General features: G+C 31.8%; 1 protein-coding gene across 3 annotated transcripts in view; it reads left to right on the top strand.

Annotated features, from left to right (window-relative positions):
• Positions 1–10,840: 10,840 nt before the first annotated feature.
• Cox7b2 (cytochrome c oxidase subunit 7B2) overlaps positions 10,841–12,130 on the top strand; it is a 138,740-nt gene continuing 137,450 nt past the window's right edge. For all 3 annotated transcript variants that reach the window (XM_040292478.2, XM_040292476.2, XM_040292475.2), the window contains exon 1: positions 10,841–10,991. The gene's annotated coding sequence lies outside the window, so the exon portion shown is untranslated. The remainder of the gene's footprint in view (positions 10,992–12,130) is intronic.

Genomic DNA, 12,130 nt, shown 5'->3' with positions numbered 1-12,130 from the left:
TTGGAAGTCAAAATTTAAAAAAAATCTACAAATTGAAGCATAAACAGAGCTGTAGAAAAAACAAGCTAATGGAAGACTTGATGGTATAATAACCTTTCAAACTGGATTAAATTGTTTGCTTAAATTATACTCGTTCCATTTGTTTATTTTAATCTTCTATGAATAATTTCTACATAGCTCATGTTAGAGCAATAATAGTCAAAGGTCAATTTTCTTTTTGACTAATTGGAAGCCAAAGCTCATTGCTGGTCTCTTGGTTATGAAAATAAACCCTGGGGTGGTTCAGTAATTGTTAACTTGTTTACGGTGTTACCTAATCTGTATTATCCTTCCTGCATTCTACAAATTAATCTCACAAGAAAAATTACAAGAAATTTTTGCTATTATGTTCTAGCATGCTTTGCTGATGTCAAATACAAATCCATCATGTGAATTCTTAAATGCTATCTCTTTCATTTAATTCCAGAGAATGTAAAATAATATCATCCATTTTACATTGGTTTGGATTATGTTCACGTCTAAAAAGTCTTCAGGGTAACATTTTTCAACTTGGCATTCTAAGCAAATGGATTCATGATTCTGAGTTGTGAGCATTAAGGTAAATGCTAATCAATGGGATCATTTATTAAGCAAGGTTCACATGTCTGTTTCTGTAATAATATTGCTTTCAACACATCCCATGTGTATCTATCAGTTGAAACCAGACAGACCAAGACATAGTACTCTTAACAGAAGCATATACCTCAACTGGCATATTATGCTAACATTTGGATAGTGTTTCCATTATTTTCTTGTCTTTAGTTTTTAGCATTTTGCTTACTCTCTACTTAGTGTAACATAACATTATGTGGTGCCAAAACTCCTTCCATCATAGTTTGTGTTGTTCCTACCAGTGCCACAAAGAGAAAAGAAAAAAATTTTCTCCCTTCTCTTGCAAAATAGAGGTAAAGACATCTATTTTTGTTTATTTCGAATGCATGCTTTTCCAGACTCTATATCATATAATACATAATGCTCCTTCATAAATGAGAACAATATATTCTTCACTCATAAGTAAGAATAGATCTAATGTTTCTTCCAGCCAAAAAACGAAATGTGAAAGGAAAAGCTATTGCTCTTTATTTTGAAAAAGACTGTATTGTGAATAGCATTATACCTCCTGGCCACTCTAAGAATAAACTATACATAGAATGGAAAATGCCCTTCAGAGACTGTCCTAACTGAATTATTCAAATACCTTCCTCAAAGAACAGATCTAAAATGTTGGCATTCGTCATAAAAGTTGAGTGATATATAATCTATTTTCCATTACACAATTACTTCTTGCATTACTGCTCAAGTTTTGACCTTATTTTGGCTTTTTGGTCTCATCTTTCCAGATCTACCCATTCTACCTGATGATGTCAGAATATTTCTAATACACACTTGTGTTCATTTCACACTTGCCTTGGAGTTTCTGTCAATTCTCTATCACCTAAGAGAATAAAATATGAATTCTTTGTCACAATATTCAGGGCCAAACACAATCCAACCCTAGGTCACTTTTATTCTTTCCTTCCACCCAGGATTAAATGAAATTCTCTGAACATATCCTTCAGGGGCATGCCTTGGTGTGTCAAATAAATGTTTTGTCTGTATTAATCTTTCTTTTGCTTTGTATTGCTGGCATTCTCCTATAAATTTCAGTATTTATAACCTCACTGATAGAGAATATCTTTGATTTTCCTGAGTAGTATTAACTCATGGCATTTCCTACATCCTCTACATCTCTTTTGTGGGATCTCTAATATGAATTCATGATTATTTGGTACCATATCTTCTTGTTTTAATTTCTAAAGTTACTGTATTTGGATTAAGGATGGATAAGCATACTATTGGATCACAAGTACACAACTTTATATTGTAAGTTTAAAATACCCATTTGTCCAATGACAAGGACAAGGCAAAGCCCAAACTTCACATTCATTTCCTGGGTTTTGTTAGCAATGTATTCTGTTTTAAAATTATGTTGTTATTTGAGTTGTTTGCATAATAGCATAGACATTTAGTATGGTACTGCTGGGGACAAAATTAAATTGATGCAGATCTAATTATTCTTATTTTGTGCATATATATGTATATATATATATACATATATATATATATATATATATATAACTAAGCCAGCGATTTCCTCTATCTGATGCCTGATTAATAAGAGATGACTTCTTTATAATACAAATTTAATCTTTTTATCACTATGTAAAAATAAATTAAAAATAGAAATTAAGCTATGGAAATAAAAAATAGAGTAGGGGTAAAACACTCTAAAGATCTAAGGTGTATCAAAGAAAAATTAACATTTTTAATTTTTTAACATATTTTGTTGTATCTCTTGTCCAAATATACATTCCTTTTTGGGAATTCTTAACACCTCTAGGCTATATTCATTTCAAGAGCAGAGTAGATGTGATTGTGTGTTTTCTTTGACTTTCAATTTTCAGCATTACTCTTTAGACTGTAGATAATATAGTATGCTGATAATATTGTATGAATGGGAGATCATATGAAAATGATTTTTTATGTAAGTATTTTTCTTTTTTAAGAGGTAGCAAGCCTGGAATTATATAAGTATTAAAATCATGTCCATGTGATACAGGTATTAGATCCTAGATATTTTGGCTTGAATTTAATCATGTTTGTAAACTTCATATATTTTACTAGCTGATAAGATGAAGTTGAAAATGTATTTGAAGAGTTTGCTAAGTGTTAGCATGACTTACTAGACACACACACATAACATATATATATATATATATATATATATATACACACACACAGAATACTATAATGCTACAGTCTCAATATGTAAGGTGACAATATAGTGCCTTGTTTACTACCAAGAGGTAGGTTAATACAGTGGTGGTCAGGGACTATAGATTCCTATTAATACTAATGGTTAGCTTTAGATCTATTTTTAAATCTCAGTTCTGATATGTTTCTTCATAAATTCATTAATGATCAGCACTTATCTGAACAGTTTTTGATACTTAAATTGGGTGATGCATGTGAACACATTGTGAAAAGTATCTGGTACAAAGTTACATGCTCAATAAATATTGAGTATTGTTCTAGTTATCTATTTCTGCCTTAAAAAACTCCTGAAATTTAGTAACTTCAATCATCAATGCATTGTTTTTTCAGCTGCTTTCAGAGAACTGGGTAGTTCTCACAGTGTCTATTAGGTCATTGCCATCAAATGGCAGCCAAAGATGGAATCATAGATTTTTATGCTTGGGTTGAGAGTGTTCCAACAGCAGTGAGTCTTTAAAGATCTTTGTTTCTCTCCATGTGGCTACCTTGGGCTTTCTCATGGCATGGCAATCTCAGAAATCAGACTTTGTACATGGCAGCTGGCTTTTTCCAGAGTAATCATAAACATTCTAAGTGAGAACAAGAGGAAAAATCAAGTCTATTAATGTCCAGCAAACAAACTGGCATAGTATTATTTTTGTCATATTCTATTAGTTAATGTAGTTACATAGTCCACTCAGATTTAAGGAGAGGGGATATAAACTTCATTTCATTTGGAGGAATATTAAAGGATTGTGGCCATCTTAAATTATCACATATACTGACAGTATGCAATGAATTCAAATGTGCTGGCATTATTCATTTATTGAATGCCATCACTTTACATATTGGCATTTAACAAATCTCTGTGGAGTTTAGACACCTTGGCCCTATATTCTCCACATTAAAGTTTTAAAGACCAGTGATCTTTGAATAATTAGCCTTAGAATTAATACAGAATTATAACTCATGCTATTATTTCCCTTTGTCCTGTGTTATTTGCTCTAGTGTTTTTTAACACTGAAATAGTCAAATATCAATCCAATGAGGAGATATAGAATAAACATTTATACTTGAATAAAATCCATAGAAGATTCATCTCTCTACAATTATAACAAATAAAGTAAGACTGAGAGAATTGGGTCAGAGATGTTTCTCTAAGAAGAAACTAGCGGTCATTCTGGTTCTAGTACAAAAGAATTAACAGAGCAGAGGGGCTTTATTCTGTACACCTTACCTAAACATAGCAGCACAATGTGACTGTGACAGTAACATACTGTATTATATATTAACATGTAATATTTCTTACTAATATTATATGTTCTCTTAACTGTCCCTTTAATTAGCTAATTGACTCCACAGTTGATATGGTCTGGCAAATGAGCCAATTGAGTGGCAATCTGAAAGTAGGCAAATTTGAAATTCATTTTTGAAGTTCAATTTCACCAATTTAGAGTCTATATAAATAAACAGTCCATATGTTATAAATAAATGAAGATATCAATTCTGTCAAATAACTTGGAAACCATGGGTTTAAAAAACATAAACAAAATCTTCCCAGGAAGTAGGAAGTCGAATCTCTTATATGTGGATGGTCAGGCTACAGGGCTGTGTATCATAAATTAAATACATTTTGCAAATGCTAGAATAGCTAGATAATTATTTTAGACTTGAATTCTTTCTTGATCAAAACTTTATTTTATGAAAATTTCTCCTAAATTCCATTGGTTGTCCTATTTTTACCTAAATGGAATTACAGAGTTACAGTATAGTCAAACAATCATAGTACACAGAAATTAAAAAGTTAATTTCCTAGCATATTAATTTACTTACTTTGGTTTCATAAATACCATAAAGCATGCACAAATAACACAAACACTTCTTAACATCCTCTTTCATCTCCCAATTTTCTCTCCATATTGTACAATTACTTCCCTTTAATTGCCTTTCAAAGTCCCTATCAGAGTCTCTTGAGATGTAGGCCACGTTTTTCTCACGTTTTTACACTTCCTGCTTTCTTCCTAACTCTCTAGCTTATTTCCTTCTTATATTCCATTAAGTAGAAAATAACTAACCTGGTAATTGAGAAAAACATATTCCCTTTATATATTTTCAACCGCTCCATTCCCCTAAATGGATTCTTGTGTGAGATCCAACTGAAAAAATAAAAAATAAAAAAGTGAGATGGCCAGTATTCTGAAGATTGAGGGGAAAAAAATTAGAATGTCCTTTCCACTTCCAAGATTAAGCTCAGGAATGATGTGAGAGACAGGGAGGTAAACAAAATTTATATTTTGATAGAAGTTAGAAGTCTTGTCAGATGAGACTGCTTTTCACTCCTTTTCTGAAGAGTTCTGGAAGTGTCAGGCTTACAGAAATATACCACACAAAAGAAAGTATATTTTATTTCCTGGCATCTTGTCTTAATAGATTCTTATACTCGTTTTTTTTTTTTAAGTGTTAAAAAATAGCATTCACATTTGCATTAAAATAAGTCAGAGTGCGTTTATTAGATCTTGACTTCTTTTGGTTTCTAGTATGGTCTTATTTAGATATCTATGAAATATGTTCACAATACTGATATCAACACATGATTAAACTATACAATAAATAATAACTTATCTCTGTTTTCCTGACCCTTCTAAACTCTATACAACAAATACTTTTCTATTAAATGCAACATGTAAAACATTTACTAACAGAAACAAAGCAAAGTGATCTGGGACACTTAGCATCTCAGGAGAGCTACAAAAGCTAACTCCTTCTGGTCTTAGGTAGTGGTGGGCACAGTATCAGATGCTATTCCACTTTTTGTCCACTTGGGGTACCAACCAACTGTGGCTTGGTTTGTGTATAGGCTTTGAAGATGCAGTGGCCCTCCAGAGCAAGGATGCCAGTAAATGGAGTTTGTGAAACATTATAGGTTAAGGGCACACAAAATCTCCGTGGGCAATTGAAGCTGACTCATGCTGCTCTCAAATTTATATATAGTAGTCTGAATGCTCTTGTTATAATGTTGTGTCTTTTGCTGTATACTATAAATGCATATTTTATCATTTATCGAAACTTCTAATTTTGCAATGTCTTTCCAGGAACAGTGAGCTCAAAAAAAAAAAGGAAAATGAATGTTAATAAGATTTTAAATTCCAAATTTTTATTTTTAAGAATGATAATAAATAAAATGTAGTGTACAAAAAATCTGTCCATGTTTTAATTCACTATGAAAACATTGTGATATCACTATGAACACTAAAAGACATAAATCTAAGAATCATCAGTACCTACTTCAAAAATAGTATTAAAAAGACTATACTGGCCAGGTGCGGAGGTGCACACCTGTAATCCCAGTGGCTCAGGAGGCTGAGGAAGGCAGATCGAGAGTTCAAAGCCAGACTCAGCAAAAGTGAGGCATTAAGCAACTCAGTGAGAGAGACCCTGTCTCTAAATAAAATACAAAATAGGGCTGGGGATGTGTCCTAGTTGTTGAGTGCCCCTGAGTTCAATCACTGATACCACCCCCGCCCCCCCCCCAAAAAAAATTACTGTACTGGAAAATAAGATAACAGAGTGGGAAAAGGTGCATGTACATATAACACAGATTTTCAGATTTCATTTCAGTTCATATGAAACAGATTTTCCTGTAGATCAATTGACAGTTCAGCAAATTTTTATTTTTAATCACAAGCTTTGTAGTGCAAGTATGTGAGACATGGTAGTTGTTAATGTTACACAAGGACAGTTTTATATCATTATTAGATACTTCTAACAGAAAATCCATTGGGCCACTTTCAATGCTTATTTCTTTTCTCACTTAGTCATAAAATAGAATAAAAATTTGGAAAATTCACTCTTCATAAGTAAAACATACATTATTATTGTGAATGTTATTTTTATTTGGTTACATTACTGGTAATTTAGAGTATTTTAACATATTTATTTTTTTGAAACTGACGTTGAACACAAAGCTCCCTGGCCCTATTTTGAATTTTTTTTTTTTTTTTTTTTTTTTTTTGAGAGAGGGTTGCACTAAGTTACTTAGGGCCTCATTGAATTGCGGAAGTGGGCCTTGAACTTGAAATTCTCCTGTCTCAGTCTCCTGAGTTGCTGGGATTACAGGTGTGTGCCACCACACTTGGCTTAGCATACTTAATTTTAATATTTTTTTTCTAGAATTTTCTGCCAAAGATTTCTGTCTACATTTCTCTTTTATTTTTTAGCATGTCATTTTTAAAATAGTTTTATTTTGTTGATTCTTATGTGGTGCTGAGGATCGAACCCAGGCCCTCGAACGGGCTAGGCAAGCTCTCTACAGCTGAGCCACAACCCCAGACCTCTGTCTACATTTCTATCAGAAGTTTTTCCTCTTATTCAATTTTAATGAATTCTTATACAGCAATCATGTTAATCACATATTATACTTGTTTCAGTTGTTTTTCAAGGTTTTATGATTACTTTTTATTATTTTTGTTCTTTTGAGATATGTTTCCTTTAATTCGCTGTGTTACTTTTACATATTTTCTTTGAAGTTTATGTATTTTTTTTACAATTAAAAGCACTTTTATAATTAGATGTCATATGTATTTTCAATGTCGTTTTTTTCCTAAATTTTTTGATAAATTTATCTTCTACATATGCTTTTGGAAATCTCATTTTTGCCTTCTGTGGTACTATCAGCTTTTGGTTTTTCTTCTTAATTTTTCTATATTTAACTGACATATAAGAACATAAAAATGCACATATTAATTGGGTACCATGTGATATTTCAACACATGTATACATTGCACATTTAAATTGGGTTGAATATATGGATCTTCTAAGATATTTATCATTTCTTGATGGTGACAAAATTCAGAATCCTTTCTTTTAACTTATTGAAATATACAAACATTTTCATTATCTATGGTTACTCCACTGTGGAATGACCGAGCCATAACTTCTAACTCCTAACTGTATATTGATACCAATTACTCAAAGTTTCCCCATTTTTCCCTATCCCCTACTTTCCATAGCCTCTGATAACCAACATTCTAACTTCAATTTATATTAGATCAATATTTAATATGCCACATAAAAGTGAGAACCTGCAGTATTTGTCTTTTTTGTGCCTGGCTTATTTCATTTTACATAATGATCTCCAGTTTCATTCATGTTGTCCTAATAACAGAATTTCTTTTTTTTTTTTGAAGGCTGAATAATATCATGTGGTGTGGATGTACTACATTTTTTAATCCATTCATTACTTAATGAACACTTAAGTTATTCCCATTTCTCAGCTATTATGAATAGTGTTGCAAGAAACATAGGGGGTGCAGATATATCTTCAACATGATGATTTCATTTCTTTTGAACATATACACCAGTAGTGGGATTGTGGGATCATATGGTAGTTCTGTTTTAAGTTTGTTGAGGAAGTTCCACGTTTTCCATAATAGTTGTATTAATTTACATTCCCACCAACAACATTCAAGGGTTCCCTTTTCTCCACAATCTTGGCAACACTTGTTATCTTTACTCTTTTTGATAATGGCCATTATAACTGGAGTGAGGTGATATCTCATTGTGGTTTTGTTTTGCATTTCCCTGATGATTAGTGATATTGAGCATGTTTTCATATACCTGTGGCCACTTGCATTTGTATGTGTTCTTTTGAGAAATGTCTATTGCTCATTTTCTAATTGGGTTATTTGCTTTGTGTGAATGAGTTCTTGGAATTCCTTATATATTCTAGATATTAATCCTTTGACATATACATAGTTTGAATATATTTTCTTCCATTGTGTTTGTTGCCTCTTTACTCAGATGATTGTTTCCTTTGCTGTGCAGAATCTTTTTAGTTATATTTAATCTCATGTCTATTTTGGGTTTTGTTCCTGTGCTTTGAGAGCCTACAAATGTAATTTTATATTCAGTGCAGATAATATTTAAACTAAGCTGAACATGGTGATGAGCCACCATGTAATACCATAGTGGGTTTACATGAGCCATCCCTGTAATCCCAGCAGCTCGGGAGGCTAAGATAGGAGGATCATGAGTTCAAATTCAGCCCCAGCAACTTGGCGGAGCCCTAAGCAACTCAGCAAGATCCTATCTCTAAATAAAATATAAAAAAGGGCTGGGTATGTGGCTCAGTGGTTAATTACATCTGGGTTCAATCCCCAGTACTTTCTCCCATCAAAAAAAATTAAACTAAAATTATTTGCAGTTTCATATAAATTTGAATTGGGCAGAACACAGGCCATAGTAAAATAAATACTAATATTATATTGAGAAACCAATGGAATAATTATGTCCTTATAATTGGATATAATATATATACATATAATATATATATTATATGCATATAATATATATTATATAGATAATATATATACATATAATATATACACATAATTCATAAATTTACCCAAATTATAATTGAAATAGAAACTGTGTTTTTAAAAATTCATAATGTTGTATGTTAACATTAAGTTAATTAAACTAAAAACTTTTTTGTAATAAAGTAGAATTGAATACCAAAAACAATAGCACAATTTCTCCTTGTGCTGCTTCTAAATAGGATTTTGAAATTTTTGATCATTTAAACAATCACTTTGTAAGTAAACTTAAATGGTCTAAAAGGTATTACGTTTTATTACACAAGACATAATTTTTTTGCCAAACTTGTATTAAAAATCATTTGGAAATTTTAATCAAAGAATTTAACTTTTGTGCCAATAAAATTCATGTTTTGAAGATTTTCCAAATTTTAGTTATTGTAAATAATGTCTGTGCCACAGGAAGACATTTAAATTTACCACTGAAAGTCATGGAATATGATGAATAAATTTAATTGACTCTTAAATAACATAATAACTTAATTTTGAAATTCTATAATTTTATTTTGGAATATTTCAAACTTGCACGAAGAAGTTTTTTTAAGGTTCTTATTATAATTTGCATAAATTCACATTCTCAGATAAAAAAATTTAAATGGCTTTCTGATGTGCAGGATCTAAATTTGGCAAGACCTTTGGAAGAATTATAAACACTTTATAAAGTTTGCCTTATACAACTATTTGCTAAAGATAGGTACTCTGAATAGAGGAATAAAAAAAACCCTATTTTTAAGAATATTTGAGGTGCAAAAATTACATATTTCAATTCGAAAAAAGAGAAATGACATTTTCTGTTTAGCAGAATTTCTCTGAGCTTATATTTCAATTTAAAATATTATAAATTACAATGAAAAGTTAATTGATAATAACAAAAAATTCCATATATAACAACCATGTATATGTGTTAAGTCTATAGGAAATTAAAAATTTAGAAACATCACATAAAAATGCACTCTTCAGAAAGTATTAATGACCCAATTATAAAAACAAGGTTGAAAAACTAATTTAAATACATCAGAAAACTGCAAGAATTAACATCCAATGTTATTTTTAATGTTTTTATTATCAAAATGGATTTTTAAAAAGCTTTTGCTTTAATACACAGTTATGCTATTTCAGTTCTTAGAATAGTTTCCTTTTTAAAAATGAATTTGAACCGCACTTTTTATTGGTCAACTAGTATAAAAATTTCAAAATTATATGGATTCAAAAAATAATCCATATAATTGTAATTAATTTTATTGCTCCTTCCACTTTGAACTATTCAGAAGAAATATTACATGATTGCCATAACTAGTGTCATGGTATACTTCAGAGAGGTCAAATACACTACGAAACACCTATAGCTTGTTTGGGGTTGCAGGGGATCTTAAATGTCCCCTCCAAAAGATCAAGTTACACAAAACTACAAATTCCGAGAAAGAGTTCATGAGCTGGCCAACACTGTTGTGATATAAAAGGAAGCCATCCCAAAGGACAGACTGTGTGTTTTGCTCAAGGAAGGAATAATATATTCAGTTCTGTGGTTTCCGTCATTACAGCCGGACACATATTAGAGTAACACTCCTAATGTCTCTACTTTTTCTGGTGGAGGTGGCAACCAGTCACCTGATTGGTCAATTTGGAGGGAGAACGTTTGCATGCATGTCTGGCTCCTCCCTTTCCTCTTAAGCGGGAGTTGCCCGCAGGAAGTGTCTACTTTACTCTAGCCCCTTCAGGTGGAAAACAAACAGACCAGAATTGACTGTCCGCCATCTTCTTTCGCTGCTGCCTGTTAAGTCGTTGGTAAGTCTCTTTCTGGGGTCAGTTTAATTAAGTGCACAGTGATAAGCTTCAGTCTAAGCTCAAGCAGTTATATGAAAATATTTTGTTCTCATTACTACTTCACTTTTTTTGATTTTTTAAAAAATTTTCCCTGAGGGGTAAGAGAGACGTTATATTTTGGATTTCCACACACATTTAGGCATGGAGTAAGAAAAAGAGGAGTTCTTCGTGGCAGAGTCATTTGTGGAGTTTTATACCCTGGCATGGCTTTGTTCTTTGGCAGAATTAGGCTATTCACTGACTACGTTTTCAGTTGTAGTTGAGTTGTAGCGATGGCGATTTTGTCCACAGAGAGTGGTTATTGTATAATAGCAAATATTCTTTTCTGTAGAAGAAGCAGAGTTGCCTGCCTTGGGCTTAAAAAAAAAAAAAAAAAAGCCAGTTTAGAGCGTCTCAGCAAACAAAAACTGACCAGGAGTGCTGAGACATCTTTATTAAATGGGTCCTAATTAAATGATTGTTGATGCTTGGCCTTAAAATCTGCAGGTACGATTTTTTTTTCCTGTGGAGTCTGAAAAAAAGGTTTGATGATAGAGTCTTTTTGTATATAAAGCTTTTAGATCTCAAAGTATTTTTCCTATCTCCAGCAGTTTTTTCCAGGCCTGTGTAGGGGGTGTAGAAAGTTTGCTCATATTCTGATTTTCATTCATATTGTCTTTCCTTCAGACCAAGAGAGGGAACTGTAATAACTTGTATATAGATTTAAAATTTGTTCCAACTTCTTGATCTCGAGTTAGTTTTGAATCTGATAATTCTGTATTTGGCAATAATTCTGATCAATGAGATCCAGATTGTGACTCCAACCATAGGAGGTGTATAGGTTATCATATTATGAAAATATGATTCCATTTAGAAAGAATTTGGGCATTCTGAGAAAAGCACATACCTTCTTCTTAACCTGAGAATGAGAAACAATAGAATTATTGCAAAAACTATTGCTAATAGAGCAAGTAAAATGGCTGATGATTGTAATATTCTGGTTCTGGATTTCAGTTTTGTGTAGGAATATGCTACATTGTTAATATAGAGGAATAGAAGAATGTTAGAAATATTAAAAGAGGTTAGAGCTGGAGGAAATGGTTATTTTATTTTAGAAGGAA

Source organism: Ictidomys tridecemlineatus, chromosome 9 (assembly GCF_052094955.1).
Source record: "Ictidomys tridecemlineatus isolate mIctTri1 chromosome 9, mIctTri1.hap1, whole genome shotgun sequence".
Lineage (NCBI taxonomy): Eukaryota > Metazoa > Chordata > Mammalia > Rodentia > Sciuridae > Ictidomys > Ictidomys tridecemlineatus.
The sequence above is the reverse complement of the archived record's forward strand: the minus strand, read 5'-3'. Positions and strand labels throughout refer to the sequence as shown.